This window comes from Eucyclogobius newberryi, unplaced genomic scaffold, assembly GCF_026437365.1.
Source record: "Eucyclogobius newberryi isolate DKJ021-1_F unplaced genomic scaffold, fEucNew1.0.hap1 SCAF_13, whole genome shotgun sequence".
Classification (NCBI taxonomy): domain Eukaryota; kingdom Metazoa; phylum Chordata; class Actinopteri; order Gobiiformes; family Gobiidae; genus Eucyclogobius; species Eucyclogobius newberryi.
The window spans coordinates 13,916,637-13,934,682 of NW_027315757.1; the positions used below are offsets into that span (position 1 = coordinate 13,916,637).

General features: G+C 44.3%; 1 protein-coding gene across 1 annotated transcript in view; it reads right to left on the reverse strand.

Annotated features, from left to right (window-relative positions):
* Positions 1-18,046, reverse strand: part of rbfox3a (RNA binding fox-1 homolog 3a) — an 867,097-nt gene that overhangs the window by 826,080 nt on the left and 22,971 nt on the right. The window lies entirely within an intron of this gene.

Consider the following 18,046-nt stretch of genomic DNA (forward strand, 5'->3'; position numbering starts at 1 on the left):
AGGTGAACGCCAAGTTACAGGTGAAGGTCAAGTTACAGGTGAACGTCAAGTTACAGGTGAAGGTCAAGTTACAGGTGAACGCCAAGTTACAGGTGAAGGTCAAGTTACAGGTGAACGTCAAGTTACAGGTGAAGGTCAAGTTACAGGTGAAGGTCAAGTTACAGGTGAAGGTCAAGTTACAGGTGAAGGTCAAGTTACAGGTGAAGGTCAAGGTACAGGTGAACGTCAAGTTACAGGTGAAGGTCAAGTTACAGGTGAAGGTCAAGGTACAGGTGAAGGTCAAGTTACAGGTGAAGGTCAAGTCGGGTTACAGGTGAACGACGGGTTACAGGTGAACGACGGGTTACAGGTGAACGACAGGTTACAGGTGAACGACGGGTTACAGGTGAACACCAAGTTACAAATAGTTTTAGATCAACTCTTCCAGACACAAAAGTGAAGCAGGTGATCAGCTTCGTCCCAAAGTGTCCTAAGTCTCATTCAGTGACTCAAATTGCTCTTTCTTCCAAGTTTAAACAGAGTAAATGTTTAATAATCAGAGTAAAACAGCATGTGGAGGTCTGAGTTTCACGACACACTCAGATGACTAGATTTAAGCTGTTTCTAGTGGATTTGGCTTGTGGTTTGTGCAGAAGAAGAAACTCGCCAATAAATCTGTTGAATATCCTTTCAGGCCGATATATCAATGGATTTAATAATAATGGGTCCATAATGTTCACCGCAATAACACAAATTAAAAGACTTTGTAAAATGCTGAAATGGAGTTCATTCGCGGACTCTTTTTTGGCATGAGCCGGCGCTGTATTTACGGCCCTCTCCTCTCCACTCTGTTTTTACTGTTGCTGTCCAGATTTATAATGAGCCACGCTAAAACAACATATTTCCGCAGCAGAGGGAGTGATGTGCTCGTAAAAATGAAATCTCCATGAAATCTTCTATTAAAGCGCGGCGTTGGTCAGATGAACACGCCCGAGGAGTGAGGTCACCGAGACTATGGGTTTTTGTATGCATTATTGTTCTTTAAATACAGAAAAATACAACATAAACATATTTCTGTGAATATAATGATCATTTTGAGTTTGGATTTATGCAATATTTGTTTTAAATTTAAATTGTTTTTTTAATTAAAATGTGCTTCATTTGTAGTTTTTTGTCATCTTGATGTCTTTTTTGCACTTTTGTGAAACATTGGTGAATTTGACATAATGCCCAGTTTCATTTTCTTTATACATTTTATATATACCTCAGCACATTGAAAATAAAGTTGTACTTGTCTCCAGAGTTCTGAATAAAGCTTTAATGTATTAAGGGAGTAAAAAAAAACTGAAAAACCCACAAATATCAAACTAAAACTAGGATTTAACCAGGTCTAAACATGAACATGAGGAAGAAGCTGGACAAAGCTCCGTCCTGGGCTACGCTCTGGACTCGGTGCAGGAGGTGGGGGACAGAAGGGTCCGGGCTAAACTCACATCTATGCTGGACCATGAGTGTCGCCCCCTGCAGGACACTCTGTCCGCTCTGGAGAGCAGCTTCAGTGAGAGACTGATCCACCCTCGCTGTGTGAAGGAGACGTTCCACAAGTCTTTCCTTCTGCTGCTGTCAGACTCGACAACAAATACTGTCATACCCATGTGTAATACTGTCATACCCATGTGCAATACTATCATACCCATGTGTAATACTGTCATACCCATGTGCAATACTATCATACCCATGTGTAATACTGTCATACCCATGTGCAATACTATCATACCCATGTGCAATACTATCATACCCATTTGCAATACTGTCATACCCAAGTGCAATACTGTCATACCCATGTGCAATACTGTCATACTCATGTGCAATACTGTCATACTCATGTGCAATATTGTCATACTCATGTGCAATACTATCATACCCATGTGCAATACTATCATACCCATTTGCAATACTGTCATACCCAAGTGCAATACTGACATACCCATGTGCAATACTGTCATACCCATGTGCAATACTGTCATACCCATGTGCAATACTGTCATACCCAAGTGCAATACTGTCATACCCATGTGCAATACTGGCATACCCATGTGCAATACTGTCATACCCATGTGCAATACTGTCATACCCATGTGCAATACTGACATACGCATGTGCAATACTGTCATACCCATGTGCAATACTGTCATAATCATGTGCAATACTGACTTAACCATGTGCAATACTGACATAATCATGTGCAATACTGACATAATCATGTGGAATACTGTCATACCCATGTGCAATACTGACATAATCATGTGCAATACTGACATAATCATGTGCAATACTGACATAATCATGTGTGCCTGAAGAGTGGGTCCAGCTCCAGTCTCCTTGTGTCCGTCTGTCCGTCTGTGAGAGTCGGATCTCTCCTTCACTGGAACTCCTCCAGGTTTCTACGCTTTTTTCCCAAAGAGGTTTTTTTGTAGTTTTTCCTGGCCGAGAAGGAGAGTCTAAGGACAGAGGACCCTGGGACATCGTCCCTCGCCACCACAGACATTGTCTGACTTCATCGCCACCACAGACATTGTTGATTCATTTCTCCCTGTGGCCCTCAGAGGCAACTGTTGTTGTGATTTTGGGCCTTACAAAAATAAATTGATTTGATTTGATTTTATGTGCAATACTGACATAATCATGTGCAATACTGTCATAATCATGTGCAATACTGTCATAATCATGTGCAATACTGTCATAATCATGTGCAATACTGACATAATCATGTGCAATACTGACATAATCATGTGCAATACTGTCATAATCATGTGCAATACTGTCATAATCATGTGCATATAACTGAGGTAAATAAGAGTATTTACTTTACCACTATTATTAGTATTATTTTTATTTTGTCTTTTTATTTTTCATTTTTTTTCTTTTCTCTATTACTTATTAAGAATGTGAGAGGTTCTGTCTGTAGGAGTTTTGTCTATAAGAGTTTTTCTATGAAGAGTGTTTTTTAAAACTTTCTTTAAGTTATCTTTTCTTTTACTCCTGTATCTAAATTTCCCCATTATGTGGCTTATCTTATCTTATCTGAACTGAGGACCAAACCAGGATTAAAATAGGTCTAAAATGAACAAAAACTGGACCAAACCAGGTCTAGAACATGATTAAATAAAATGAACCAAAAATAATTAAAGTTGTTTACACAGTTTAAGTGACATTGGATGGATTCTACAATGCCACAAACCATCTACCGTATTTTCAGGACTTGATGAGTTGATGAGGATGAGTTGCACCGAGTATAAGTCGCACTAGCCAAAAAATCCATATTAGAGAAGAAAAAAACATATATAAGTCGCACTGGAGTATGAAATGCGGTTGCAAGTGTAAAAATAACAAATAATATCACATCTAAGTCGCTCCGGAGTATAAGTATATAAGTATAAATATAAGTCGCACCCCGGGCAAAACTATGAAAAAAGGTGCGAGTTATAGTTCGGAAAATACGGTAAATTAAAAGTAAACACAAAAAAGAGAAATTACAAAAAACGTAATAATCATAATAAAACCTCATTTCAGCCGCGCACACACGACGCCGGGACTCTGAAGATTTTGCTGACGACATCTCGTGAACTTTCTGAAGTAACTCTCGCCGTTAGTGACAGAAATAACTTTGAAGTGGCCTTTGGTTTGTTGGACGCGACTTGGAGCCCGGATGCTAAATGGCTCAAAGCTCACGGCAAACAAAGCGTTATGCAAAGCGCGCGCACTTAATCACAGGCGAGGCGCGGGATGTGTTTTATGATTATTAATGCGCCGGCCGAGCAGAGGGTCGCCTCACCTCGCCACATATTTGCATCGTAAACAGCATGAGTTATGGGGGAGGAGGGAAGGGCGCCCACTTCCTGTTCCTCTCATCGCCACGACGAGGAAATGAGGGAATGTGTGTGTGCGCCAACGAGAGAGGTCAGTAACCACACGCCAACTCGCTCGCTGACCACACGCCGACTCGCTCGCTGGCCACACGCCGACTCGCTCGCTGACCACACGCCGACTTACTCTCTGACCACACGCCGACTCGCTCGCTGACCACACGCCGACTCGCTCGCTGATCACACGCCGACTCGCTCGCTGATCACACGCCGACTCGCTCGCTGACCACACGCCGACTCGCTCGCTGATCACACGCCGACTCACTCGCAGACCACACGGCGACTTACTCTCTGACCACACACCGACTCACTCACTGACCACACGGCGACTTACTCTCTGACCACACGCCGACTCGCTCGCTGGCCACACGCCGACTCGCTCGCTGATCACACGCCGACTCGCTCGCTGACCACACGCCGACTCGCTCGCTGACCACACGGCGACTTACTCTCTGACCACACGCCGACTCACTCGCTGACCACACGGCGACTTACTCTCTGACCACACGCCGACTCGCTCGCTGGCCACACGCCGACTCGCTCGCTGATCACACGCCGACTCGCTCGCTGACCACACGCCGACTCGCTCGCTGACCACACGGCGACTTACTCTCTGACCACACGCCGACTCACTCGCTGACCACACGCCGACTTACTCTCTGACCACACGCCGACTCGCTTGCTGACCACACGCCGACTCGCTCGCTGACCACACACCGACTCGCTCGCTGACCACACGCCGACTCGCTCGCTGATCACACGCCGACTCGCTCGCTGATCACACGCCGACTCACTCGCAGATCACACGGCGACTTACTCTCTGACCACACACCGACTCACTCACTGACCACACAGCGACTTACTCTCTGACCACACGGCGACTCGCTCGCTGGCCACACGCCGACTCGCTCGCTGACCACACGCCGACTCGCTCGCTGATCACACGCCGACTCGCTCGCTGACCACACGCCGACTCACTCGCTGACCACACGGCGACTTACTCTCTGACCACACCCCGACTCACTCGCTGACCACACGCCGACTCGCTCGCTGATCACACGCCGACTCGCTCGCTGACCACACGCCGACTCGCTCGCTGATCACACACCGACTCGCTCGCTGATCACACGCCGACTCGCTCGCTGACCACACGCCGACTCGCTCGCTGACCACACGCCGACTCACTCGCAGACCACACGGCGACTTACTCTCTGACCACACACCGACTCACTCACTGACCACACGGCGACTTACTCTCTGACCACACGCCGACTCGCTCGCTGGCCACACGCCGACTCGCTCGCTGATCACACGCCGACTCGCTCGCTGACCACACGCCGACTCACTCGCTGACCACACGCCGACTCACTCGCTGACCACACGCCGACTTACTCTCTGACCACACGCCGACTCGCTCGCTGACCACACGCCGACTCGCACGCTGATCACACGCCGACTCGCTCGCTGACCACACGCCGACTCACTCGCTGACCACACGGCGACTTACTCTCTGACCACACCCCGACTCACTCGCTGACCACACGCCGACTCGCTCGCTGACCACACACCGACTCACTCGCTGACCACACGCCGACTCACTTGCTGACCACACGCCGACTCGCTCAATGACCACACGCCGACTCGCTCGTAGACCACACGCCGACTCGCTCGCTGACCACACGCCGACTCACTTGCTGACCACACGCCGACTCGCTCGCAGACCACACGCCGACTCGCTCGCTGAACACACATCGACTTACTCTCTGACGGGACCGGTCAGCGCTTGGACGGGAGGCTCGAGGGAGACCCGGGTGCCACATGGGGGCGGTAGCGGCTCTACTGCCGCCGTGTCCTTGGGCAAGACACTTCTCCCACATTAGAGCCGCAGTGGAGCAACAGCGGCTCCAGTTAAATTTGTATTTTTTTGATTTACTGTTGTGTCTCACAGCTGAGGTCGTTTTAAATGCACTTTATAAATACATTTATCATCGTGTTGTCGTGTCCTTGGGCAAGACACTTCTCCCACATTGTCTCCTGTGTCTCTGTGTTTGTGAAAGGCTAAATATATATTATACAATTCATAATTCAAGGCATAATTAAAAAAAAACAACTCCAACAAAGGAAAATCTATAAAATGTATCCCAATTTTTTTTTTAAAAGGAATAAGACATTTTAGAAAATACATTAGAGAAGCTAAAAATATAAAACGTACAATCAAGTGACAAACAACATTTGGAGAAAAAAGTATCAGGACTCAAAATAAAAGATGAATTTACTGTTGAAGGTTCATACAAGGAACACAAACAATATCATTTCAATGGAGAATTAAAATAAATATATAAATCAACTTTCCCGTCCGTGCGTAAGGACACTGCTTCTTAAAGGATTTGTGAATTAAGCGCTGATCTATTCTGGGTAAAGCTTTAGGGTCCGGACGAGGGAACGATGCTTAACACAATGAACAACACGATACACGTCCGTACTTCAATCCCGCTCAAACGGTCGAGCGCCACGCGGATGTGACGGCGTTAAATCGGTCCGGAGCGAGGTCGCCGTGACTTTGGGGGAAACAGAGGATGGAGGAGGGATTAGCAGGTCAGCGAGCTTCACAGACGGAACTCGTTTGCATAAAGACCGAGGGAGAACGAACGGGGGGAAAAGGCTAGAAAACGAGCGCGTACCGTCATGTTCTACGCCTCGCAGCCGATGGAATGACCACACGTTTGACCAAATGTCTCACTTTCTAGGGTCTGAACTCGGTCGCCCGCTGTACGGTCTTTCTTTACGGACAAACACAAAGAAACAGAACAAGAGGAGAAAGAACACGGCAGACAAAACCCAAAAAAACAACCGACATTAAGGCACAAATAGATCAAGAAACAAACGTCCCATTTACCCTATTTTCCGGACTATAAATCGCACCTTTTTTCATAGTTTTGTCTGGGTTGTGACTTATACTCCAGAGCTTATATGTGATATTATTTGTTATTCTCACACTGACAACCACAAGAGGGCGCTCTAGGCTCTAAGCGATGCAGAAGAAGAATCTGCACCTCCTCTTCCTCTGGAGTTTGTGGAGTTGTTTAGAAGTGACACAGAGGAAGAAGAATTCAATGGATTTAGTGATTTGGGGTAAAACTGATGCTTTGGTAAACTTGTTAGCATGTTCTTTATGCTATAGTTATCTGAATAACTGTTAATATGTTACGTTAACATACCAGACACTTACCACAGTTCTGTCTGTGCCTCATGTAGCTGAAGGTGTTAGCGTTAGCATAGGTACACCTATTCACCATGTTCTCTCATCTGTTCTAGTCTGTTCTTGGTCTTTGATTTCAACAAATCAATTTCACTAACAAAATGAAACTTATATATGTTTTATCTTCTCTATTATGCATTTTTTTTGGCTGGTACGACTTATACTCCGGAAAATACGGTAGTTCATTTTCAAATAAAGTCCGGATTTTGCGAATGTCTGTCCAGTCCTCGAATGTCGCTGCAATTTGTGTCCTCCAGGGCCTTTTTCTGCAGCCACCAGGAGGTCAGAATGTGTTAAAACAAAGCTTGTAGTAAAGTCTAATTTGAGTAACAGTTTGATCTTTCTTGGCTTATGAACACACATTCCCTCTTTGTACAGTTTTGCTTCAACTCGAGCGAAAAACAAAACAAAACCAGTTGGAGCTTGAAACAAATCATGAAAATAAATATTCACAGTATTTCGTTCCTTTTCTTTGCACCTTTCGTCCCGTGTGTCTTTGTAAACTCTGCGTCGCCGTAGACTCGTCCTTGTCCCGGGGCAGGGGGTTGACACCGTGTACGCCTGTGTGTGTGTGTGCTGGCGCCACCTGCTGTTGAGCCCGCGGCGGTGCCAAACTTTCAGCGGTCCGACGCCAGGTCCCTGTGGATGCCCAGCCCGCCCGGAAAACACTGCGCTTTTGGACCGCGCGCCGCTGGCCTCGACCGCCGGCCGTTCTCCTGCCAAAGCGGAGGCGCCGCGGGCCAAGGCGACGCCCCCCTCCCTCCCCCCTCCGTGTGTCGCTTTACCCAGCATGCATCGGGGGGGTGGTGGAGAGGATGCACGCTCCACGGGGGAGGGAGGGAGTCCATCCGGGGCCGGGCTCGGGGGAGGAAGAGGTCCCAGAGGAGGGAAAATATGGACAAAACGGAATCATCGCCATTGGATAAACGACTTTGAGAACGTGAATTTCATTTTGAGAAACTCTGACTCAGAAACATCGGGTGAGGAGAATATGTAATACATGTTTGATTATGTATTTCAGGTTTAGATACTTCATTATTCAACTTCGAGATGGGCGACGCATCAGTTCCAATATCAGGTAAAAGCAGAAAAAGAAGAACTATTCGACTAAAACATGTCTACATTTACAGACTCACGCCACTTTCACCAATTATTTTACATCCCAGATTCTAAAAGAAGGTGTTTTTTGTTTTTATTTGAGATTTATTTTACAAAAGTGAAAGTAAACTGTAGCAGGACCACCTCAGCTGGAGGATTTGACCAGTTATGGAGGTTTTATGATGATGAAAACCCACCCAGACACAGAGAGAACATGCAAACGCCTCACAGAGAAAAACCTCACGTGGCCAGAGACTCAAACCTGCGACCTTCTCACTGAGAAGCAAGTCCAAGAGCCAATTAAACTTGATTAAAACTGCTCCTAAATGAACCTGAACACTACAAATGTACAGATTTCTTTTCTTTCTTTTTTGCAGCGCTCCTCACGGGCTTTTCACAGTTTGACGTCTAATTTAAGACAAAGTGTTCAAACTCACAAAACACGAGGTGCTTTAACATCGCTATGCAGAGATATCGTCCAATTAATTGTGATTTCTCGGCTGTGAGTGGTGTTGTTTTAAAATTAGGGTCCAACAATGTGAACAGACTTGTCAAACTCTGAGGAGGAACTCTGGAGCAACTATTGTTTCGTTCTTTTATTTTTTTCAACCCAACTGCCGTCAGAAATAAGAGAAATTCACTTGTGGCTGAGATAAGAGTTTATTTTTAGCCACTACTGTGGCTTCGGAAACAGATGCTCGAGTCAAATCAAGCATAAATTAAACTGGCAGCGTTTTAAGACTCCACTTATAAATCAGTCTGCGGCGTTTGTTTGTCAGTGCAACACTGGAGCGTTTACGAAGACCAGTACGAACGGGAGGGCATCTGGTGTACAACTGGAGGGCAAAACTGTGACTTATGAGGTCATCGAGTTGGACCTTTTTGTTGTTGTCTGACACGTTGCCCACGTCGAGAAGGAATGTGATGTTTGAGTGAGGGATGAGCGGAGGTCAAAGGAGGTCAAAGGAGGTCAAAGGAGAGGTGTGAATGCTACGGATTTAATTTTATTCATTAATTTATTTTATTTAATTTCATTTATTTCATTTATTTATTTCATTTATTTCATTTTATTTCATTTATTTCATTTATTTCATTTATTTCATTTTATGTACTGGTATGTTATTCATTGTATTTATTGTATTTCATTGTATTTCATTTTATTTCATAGAAGCAGAGAGAGAGTTAATGTGACGTTATAAAAATATCAAAAACAAACTCTTTGATGCTCAGAAGGAAGGCGACGTTTCAGCTAATTTCCAAGGACATAATTAAATATAAGAATCAACAGTTTCAATATCAGCTGGAACATTACAAATACTGTTTTCATGAAGAAAATAATAAAAAATGTCAGTGTAGTTCAGTCAGAATTATAATGTATAATGTTTAGTGCAGGTTTGTAAATAAAATACCTTGAAAATGACATGTATTAATTTGTATTTAGAGTGAGAATTTGGCTTGATTTCGACTAAAAAGTGAAACATGAGGCATCGCACGTCACATACCGTTTGTTTTCTAACATTTGCCAACTTTGGAGTTCACAACAGTTCATTGGCGATCGGCGGCCACATTCGCCCCGGGGCAGACTAGCAGAGATGTGGCTCAGGATTGGCCATTGTCACCCTCGAAAAAGATAGATCTGGATGGATTCTCACCTGGTTAAATCAACTGTACCAGCGACGTTCAGGTGATGGAACGTGAATTGGATCAAACTAAACGGACTTGTTCTGGTGGATAAGGTTTTGGAGCGTCACTGTATCTGCTTCTCTCATGAGCACTAAACAAATATACACCTCGAGGATATTTCTAGTAGACCGTTCTGCGCGGCTGTTTTCTCCGACAAGATCCCCGCGCACCTGAACGCGGCGCCGGAAAAAAACCCTCCAAACGCTTCGTCTTTGGAGATAATAAGATGCCAAAGTCAGCAGGCTTCCGCTTTATAAATGCTTTTAATCAACATTTAGCGCTCCTCGCCGCGTTACGCTTTGATACAGTGAATTAATCAGAAAGGTGGAGTTCCCCCGTGTCCCGTAGACGCCACGTACGCTCGCTTTAACGTCAATTATGGCTTTGGAGTGAGACGCGACGGTGCGTTTCTGAAACATGCTAACGCTAGCAGCATTTTCACACAGCGTAATCCGGACATCGGGAGTCAAGGTGATCGTCAAGAATAATGTCCGAGTCCGCCATTTTAGACACAAATATGGCTTTCTTTGGATGAGTAACATAAAAACAACTCTTAAGGGAGACAAATGTGACTTTTTAATACATTTTGACATTGTTCCCTCATCGTTTGGTTCTAAACTTCCGATTTGTGGCATCAGAAGTCTCCTGTGCCGTTTTTAATTTCACATAATGATCAGACTCGTTACAACATTTCTGACTCAAATTGCGCTCATTAAAACTGCGCACTCACATTTGCACGTTGGGACGAGCTAGCTTCTGTTTATTTCCCCCATGGTAATTCCCTTTGCTGCCAGTGGATGGGGTGCTAACACAAATCCTGATAAGGGAACGCCTCACAGATATAACGTGACGTGTGGTTTCAGCAGATGCATTATTTTAAGTTCTAAAATGGATGAAAAGGTCTTGAAAGTTGAAAACATAAACGCCAATCAACACGCTAAACGCCAAGAAACAACTGACGTAGTTTTAAGGCCGACTTTTAACACTGTTAAATATACATAACAACATATAACGCTCCCTTTTCTTTCATCGCAGTCGTGTCAATGAATCAACCAGAAACAAAACATGATCAATCTGAAGACATTTAAATCCAACGACACAGAAGGAAACGGGAAATATTGTCAAGAAAACGAGCAGCGTGGGAACGGTTAACCACTCAGTTAGCCACAGTAACACAGGGAGAACATGCAACACTCCTGATAGAGATGTGGTCATATTCGTGTATCTCTGTATTCGATCCTGCAGATAATACTCCGGTGCGGGCAGGGACGTCGCGATATCAAACGTTTGCGTTGCGATTATTGCGAAGGAAAAACACAATGATTTAACGATTATTTACGGTTAACGAGACGGTAATCAAACCACAAATTAAATCTTTAATTTTCTTCCATTCCCGTGGTCCGACGTGTTTGACAAAATAAAGCGAAATTATGTCAATTTTTTGGTCTCTAGAAGACTTAATTTAGCTTGGAAAATGGTCACGATGATTAATTTGTGCTTCTTTCTATTCTATTATGACCTTAACATCTCTGTACATTGTCCTTTCAACTCAAGACTAAACTAAAACACATTCAGGTCTTTGGAGAATGGGCGGGGACGCAGGTGTGCATTTGAAAAAACGCTCCCAAGGTCAAACGTTTATTTCATCTTCAAAACGGCAGAGTTCAAAACGCACGGAATACAACCTTTAAACCTGAACAAACTGCACATTTCACAGATACAGCTTCGGCCAGAGCCAAGGTTCCTCCGGGAAATTCCTCAAAAGAAACAACACGTGGCGGTCTTTTTCCTGCAGATTTTACCTGAGCAAGCGCGACCTCACGACATGCCACGTTTGTGCTCGCGATGAGGACGAACACTTCCCGTTTGTTTATGCGGGAAGAGAAAAAAAGTCTTGATGTTCAAAGGCGAGCGCGACATCTTAAGGCTTTCTTTAATGTCAAATTCGCATCGGCGGTTTTTTGTGTAGAGGAAAGAACAAGAGAGAAAGTATCCTTGAGCGAACAGCGAGGAGGGAAAGTTAGTCCGAGCGGCGCAATGCAAACAAGAAGAGCAGGACAGGACGTGCAGACGACCTTCAGCACCAAGAGAACTTTTTGGCATGTCAAAGCCAACATTAAACCTTTTATGAGGCGCTGGACCTGATTTTTACTGTCTTGGAAAAGGTGACAACCAAAACTGCCGTATTTTCCAGACTATAAGTCGCACCTTTTTTCATAGTTTTGTCCGGGGAGCGACTTATACTCCAGAGCGACTTATATGTGATATCATTCGTTATTTTCACACTGGCAACCACAAGAGGGCGCTCTAGGTTCTAAGCGACGCAGAAGAAGAATCTGCACTTCCTCTACCTCTGGAGTTTGTGGAGTTGTTTAGAAGTGACGCAGAGGAAGAAGAATTCAATGGATTTAGTAAATTTCCCACAAAAATGCGACTTATATATATTTTTTTCTTCTCTATTATGCATTTTTTGGCTGGTGCGACTTATTCTCCGGAAAATACGGTAGTTTATTTTAAACCGTTTGCAGCTTTCCAAACGTATTCCCTGCGTTCCTAAACCATTCCAAGCATCCCGAGTGTTTCCCACAATGGTTTGAGGAGTTCTTTCAGCTGCCAACATGGAGTTTTGCCGTCACGATAATAGAAATCCCTTCATTGTTGGACATCACAGAGTTGAGTTCTGTGATTGGTCAAGGGAGCTACACATCAATATGACCGCGAGCAACGTTACGACCGGTCCGGAGCACGGCAAAACTGGAACGTGGCATTCGGGAGCCTTCGTCGAATCTTCAGGTGTGGATGTAGTCGGGAGCCAGGGCCGGCCCAGCCTATAAGCGAACTAAGCAGCCGCGTAGGGCCCCGAGGCTTTAATAGGGCCCCCAATCTGGCAACCCGTTTTATGCGAAGTGCAAGCGCAGCGTGCGCCACTAGTGTAGAAGCGCTGCTGGCGCGGCAGCGCACACAACTGTAACATATAACGCACAAACCACATTTATTTGTAATGACAATCTGGCAACCAAGACACCAAACCTGCGCTGATTGTGCAACAATCCAACGCGAGCAGAACGAGAGCAAAACATAAACACAACAGAACGTGGTCCCTGCATGGTCCTCATGTCCAGAGGAATATATCCCCCCGATGCCGAAAAACGAAAGAAGAAACTTCTTGACGATGTAAAGAAACTGCAAACTCAACAACACTCTCCAGGTATTGAACTTATCTTACAAAGAGACGGTTAATGCTGCTGTTTGAAACAACACGATTCTGTCACGTTAGTTCGCTCAGGCTGGAGGCGACGAGAGCTCTGCCCCGCGCACAATAATATGTCTGAATGAAAGATAATAAGCTTCACATTTACACCAGCCCGGTAGTGTTAGCTGCAGGTGAGGCCGGTGAGGGGCGTCTATGCCCGGGTCACTAAGAGGCGGAGATCCGGTCCGGACGAGCGCCGTCTCGTCCAGAACCTCTGGAGTGAACAGTGTGCGGCCCCTGTCCCGGGCCCCTGTCCCGGGCCCCTGTGCAGCCTCAGTTAGAGATGAGCGGTTTGAGTTTGCGTCCCTCTCTCTCACATCACCATGTGTCAGATCAATCGTGACTTGTGATGTCTGTTTTACTTTGACTTCTTAAAGTGCAATGAGAGGAACGTAAAGGTTTATGCACGTGAGGTCCATCAGCCAATCACATCGCAGCATTGTTTCACACAGAGTCCAGTGTGTGACGTTCTGATCAGAACAAACATTTATATTGTAATTCACTTGTGATAGAGCAATAAAACATTTCAATTTATTTAAAAAAGCATCATTAGACTATTTGTTATAAATTATAATAAATTGATAGTGAAAAATAACCAGACATATTATGATTACGTCTGTTATAGAATAATACTATATATTTTTATACAAAAGTGGCAAAGTTGCAGAAACACAGTCTCTTCACTATAGCTAGGTTTGGATCTTCACTTCTAGTTCTGTTCATTCTCTGGGAATAACATGTTTGCACTGTTTTATCAGTGTTAATTGTTAATCAAGCAATGCTTATGCCATTTGTTTAATTTAATATAACTTGTTTTGTCACTTTGGCAAGAAGGAACAGTTGGGAGCTGTAAAAGATAAATTAGTAAGGATAACTAATACTTTTACATTTTCAGTTCAAATGAATCAATTTGACCATAATTATTTTTCATAGCCAATATTGTATTGAGTAATTAAGTACACTATTGTATTAATAACTGGCTTTAATCATTTTCTCCTGGCACAGTTTCATCACATCATCATTTTATAGCATTACAACCTCAACATTTTACTCTTACTTTAGCCGACTGGACCACATTAAAATGCACCAGAATACCCAAAAAAGGTCTGAAAATCTCTGGGGGAAGGCCCCCAGACCCCCCCTGTTCATTAATTTAAACTAATGTGCTAATGTGGCTGTCGACCCTTAACGCCCACAAATACACCCAAAAACATATCTGGGACGTGTGTTATTTGTACAGGGAGTAGAGGTGATGTCAGCGGAATACCAAGTTGCATTGTGGGATTTAAGTTAGCAATATTTGAGCTTGTGAGGTGTTGAGAATAAACTAACTGGATGCCCTGGAGTTTTGGTGCGCTTTGTTTGCGTTGAAAAAAGTTCCCATATGTGAATTGTTTACTGACAATGGCAATAAAACTGATTCTGATGACGTGGTGAAAAATGTTTTCGCTTAGGGCCCCCTGAAGGCTTGGGCCGGCCCTGTCGGGAGCACAAGGGACTATCCAACGTGGAGATCTAGTCAACATACAAGTCATTACAAAGGACACTTTATAGGCTTTAGGTGCAAAATGTGCATCGAGTTAATCAATCAATTAATCAATCAATCAATCAATCAATCAATCAACAAACTATATCTTATGAACGTTTTTGAAGATTTGTTGTCCCAAACTTTAGATAAATGAAGTAGGAACCCAACAAACACTAGGAAAAACAAACTCCACGTACAAATTCTGGGACTCGAACCGGAGACTATGCCACTGTGTCCCTTTTCCCGCCCGTCATTTTTAGAGCAGTAAAATCGCCCTGAAACGTTCCAAACCACCTGAAGGATGTGAGGAGGGCTTAATGAAACATTTATTTAAATTGTAAAATAAGAGTACGTAATTATCTCGTAACATCTGCAGAGTCGGGCGCCGCACGCAGGATAAACACTTGATGAGTTTAAAATATGATTAGAAAGTTGCGGCGTACATCTGCTCAGGAGGAACTGCTCAGGAGGAAGCGCCAGAGCCAATGTGTACTGTAGTAAACCCTTCCAAGACCAGATTTATGAGGATGCAAACTTCTTTGAACTTTTCTCTGAAAGGTTCTTGTCCTAAACGGTTCTTGTCCTAAACCATTCTTGTCCTAAACGTTCTTGTCCTAATTGTTCTTGTCCTAAACCATTCTTGTCCTAAACGTTCTTGTCCTAATTGTTCTTGTCCTAAACCATTCTTGTCCTAAACGTTCTTGTCCTAAACGTTCTTGTCCTAAACGGTTCTTGTCCTAAAACAGTTCTTGTCCTAATTGTTCTTGTCCTAAACTGGTTCTCGTCCTAATCGATTCCTGTCCTAAACGTTCTTGTCCTAAACGATTTGTGGCCTAAACGGTTCTTGTCCTAAACGGTTCGTGTCCTAAACGTTTCTTGTCCTAAACGTTCTTGTCCTAAACGGTTCTTGTCCTAAAGGTTCTTGTCCTAAAGGTTCTTGTCCTAAACGGTTCGTGTCCTAAACAACGTCATCACACATAAAAATAGACTTCTCTTAAAACGTGTAAAAGAGCATTTGTGTCTTTTTGTTCCTTTTCCTCACGGTTTGTCGGTTTTTGGCTCGAGTTAAACCGATCGTTTACGTCTCGCTTCCTCTCGGCGGGAGCCAGAATTGGGCGAACACCTGAACGCCGCGGCCGACTGTCGAGAACACGCCGGAAAACATCGTCCAGGTCACGTCCAGAGCTTTTATCGAGTCGAGTTAATGCGATAAACTGCTGTGTTTGCTTTCCACAAACCAAAGTAACATCCACAACACATCTTCTGCTTCTATTACGAGATGACTATTATCGACCAAACGAATTCAAACCAAATATAAAGGAAGTTAGATGTGCCTCAGTGGCTGTAATATGTAGAAATGTAAAACCACACAGTATAATCTAGGATAAGTAAAGGTAAAGCTCTTAAAGGTCTTTTCAAGTCCATAAATCTGCCTCAAATCACCTTCATCACAACAGGTAACCTTGGCATGCTTTTGTTTATTTCCCCGTGGTAATTCCCTCCGCTGCCAGTAGATGGAGCGCTAATACTATGCACTATTATCAATAACAACAACTTTTAACAGTAAGCAAAGGTACAAGAGCACGTTTAAAGGCCCCAAACAACGCCAACGATGCAAAATACGAGTCTTTTAAACAAACCGGCTTCCCCTCGTGCAACTGTGCAACGTGCAGCGCCCGCTCGGTCCGGCTCGGAGCGGACCCCCTGCCACAGCCTGAATGATAATCCCCCCGGCTCCTCGTGCTTCACATCGATTCATTTTCAAAGAGACTCCGTATTATTTCGTATTGATCGGCCGTTCTTTATAAACAAAGATGATATATAGGCCGCGTAATGGGAGGATTAAATTACACGGGCTGAAAATAAAGCTGGATCGATGGCAAAAGTCATTTGGAGCAATTCGGTTCAATTTGTTTGAGGATCCAGAGCCGCGAGTGTTAAGGGCGACGTCTCCGAGAGCGCGCCGTCTGTGACATGATGTTTTATGGGCTTGAACAAAGAAGATACAGGAGCAGAATGTCACAAAGAAGAAGAAAGAGGGTTTTAAACTGACCCTTAAAAGAACCCATTATGTGTTATGTTGTTGGCCTTCAATGCTCTTCAGTTCCTTTAACATCTCATGATTTAGACCTTAAAACAATGTACGTATTAAAAAGTACACGTTACTCTCTCTCAGTCAGGCGTTCCCTCATCAGGATTTGGTGTTTGCAATTTATTTATTTATTTATTTGTCTATGGGAGTTTTTATTTATTTAGGAGATCTTCTACTGAAAGTGTTTTTCAGACTTCCTATAAGTGATCTGTTCTTCTGGATCTACCTCTGTCTTCCTGCGTTGCACCAATGAAATTTCCCCATGTGGGACAATAAAGGAATATCTTATCTTATCTTATCAAATCCAGTAGGTCGTCTCCCCCTGCTGAAGAACTGCTGCAGGTGATGATGTGTCAGGATTTAAACCCGACTGATGCAGCGAGCGGCTTCTTGTGTCTGAAATGACCGTGTGGAAAAGACAAATCCAATGGTCGTGGATGAGATTTCAGTGTGTTTTAGAAGGGTCAGATCATCAGCATCGAGCAGAGAGAACATCTAAGAACAGAAGCTCCAGGTCTGAACCCAGGTGAGAGCTGGAGAAGGCTGTGTGTGAGGAAGCGAAAGCAAATGTGTGATCGAAGCTGAAGGTCCAACAAATGTTACCGTGTGTGCCGCTTTTTTCTGCAGCGAAATTAAAATTCAATTCAATTAATTTTTTTTTACGCCCAAAATCACAACAGCAGTTTCCTCGGAGGGTGACGCTGAAAAACAGATTAAAGAATGTTCATAGGGACTTGGCAATGTCCCAGTGTCCCCTGTCCTTAGACAAATGTCCCAGAGTCCTTTGTCCTTACACCCTCCTTCTCGGCCAGGAAAAACTGCAAAACCTCTTTGGGAAAAAGTATAAACCTGGAGGAGTTCCAGAGTGAAGGAGAGATCCGACTCCCTCAGATGGACGAGAGAGAGACAGTGGAGCTGGAGCTGTATTCTTTGGACGGGCTGTGTACCAATGTATTCTTCAGCGGGTGCGTACCTACCTATATTCCCCGGTACCTACGTTCTCCCTTTTCCATGAACGGGGGAATTACGGTACCTCATATTCAAAAACATCCCAGTATTCCCCCGTAGCGTCCGTTTCATACATGGTGTTGAGTGTTGGCCTGTCGTCTTGATTCTCCTCAAATTATGGAATAAGCTCCAGGTAAAACCACATGTACTGTTCCACATCCCCAATAGTCGTGCATAAATGTACGGTTTAACAGCAGAGCATAACAGCAGCATATCCAGT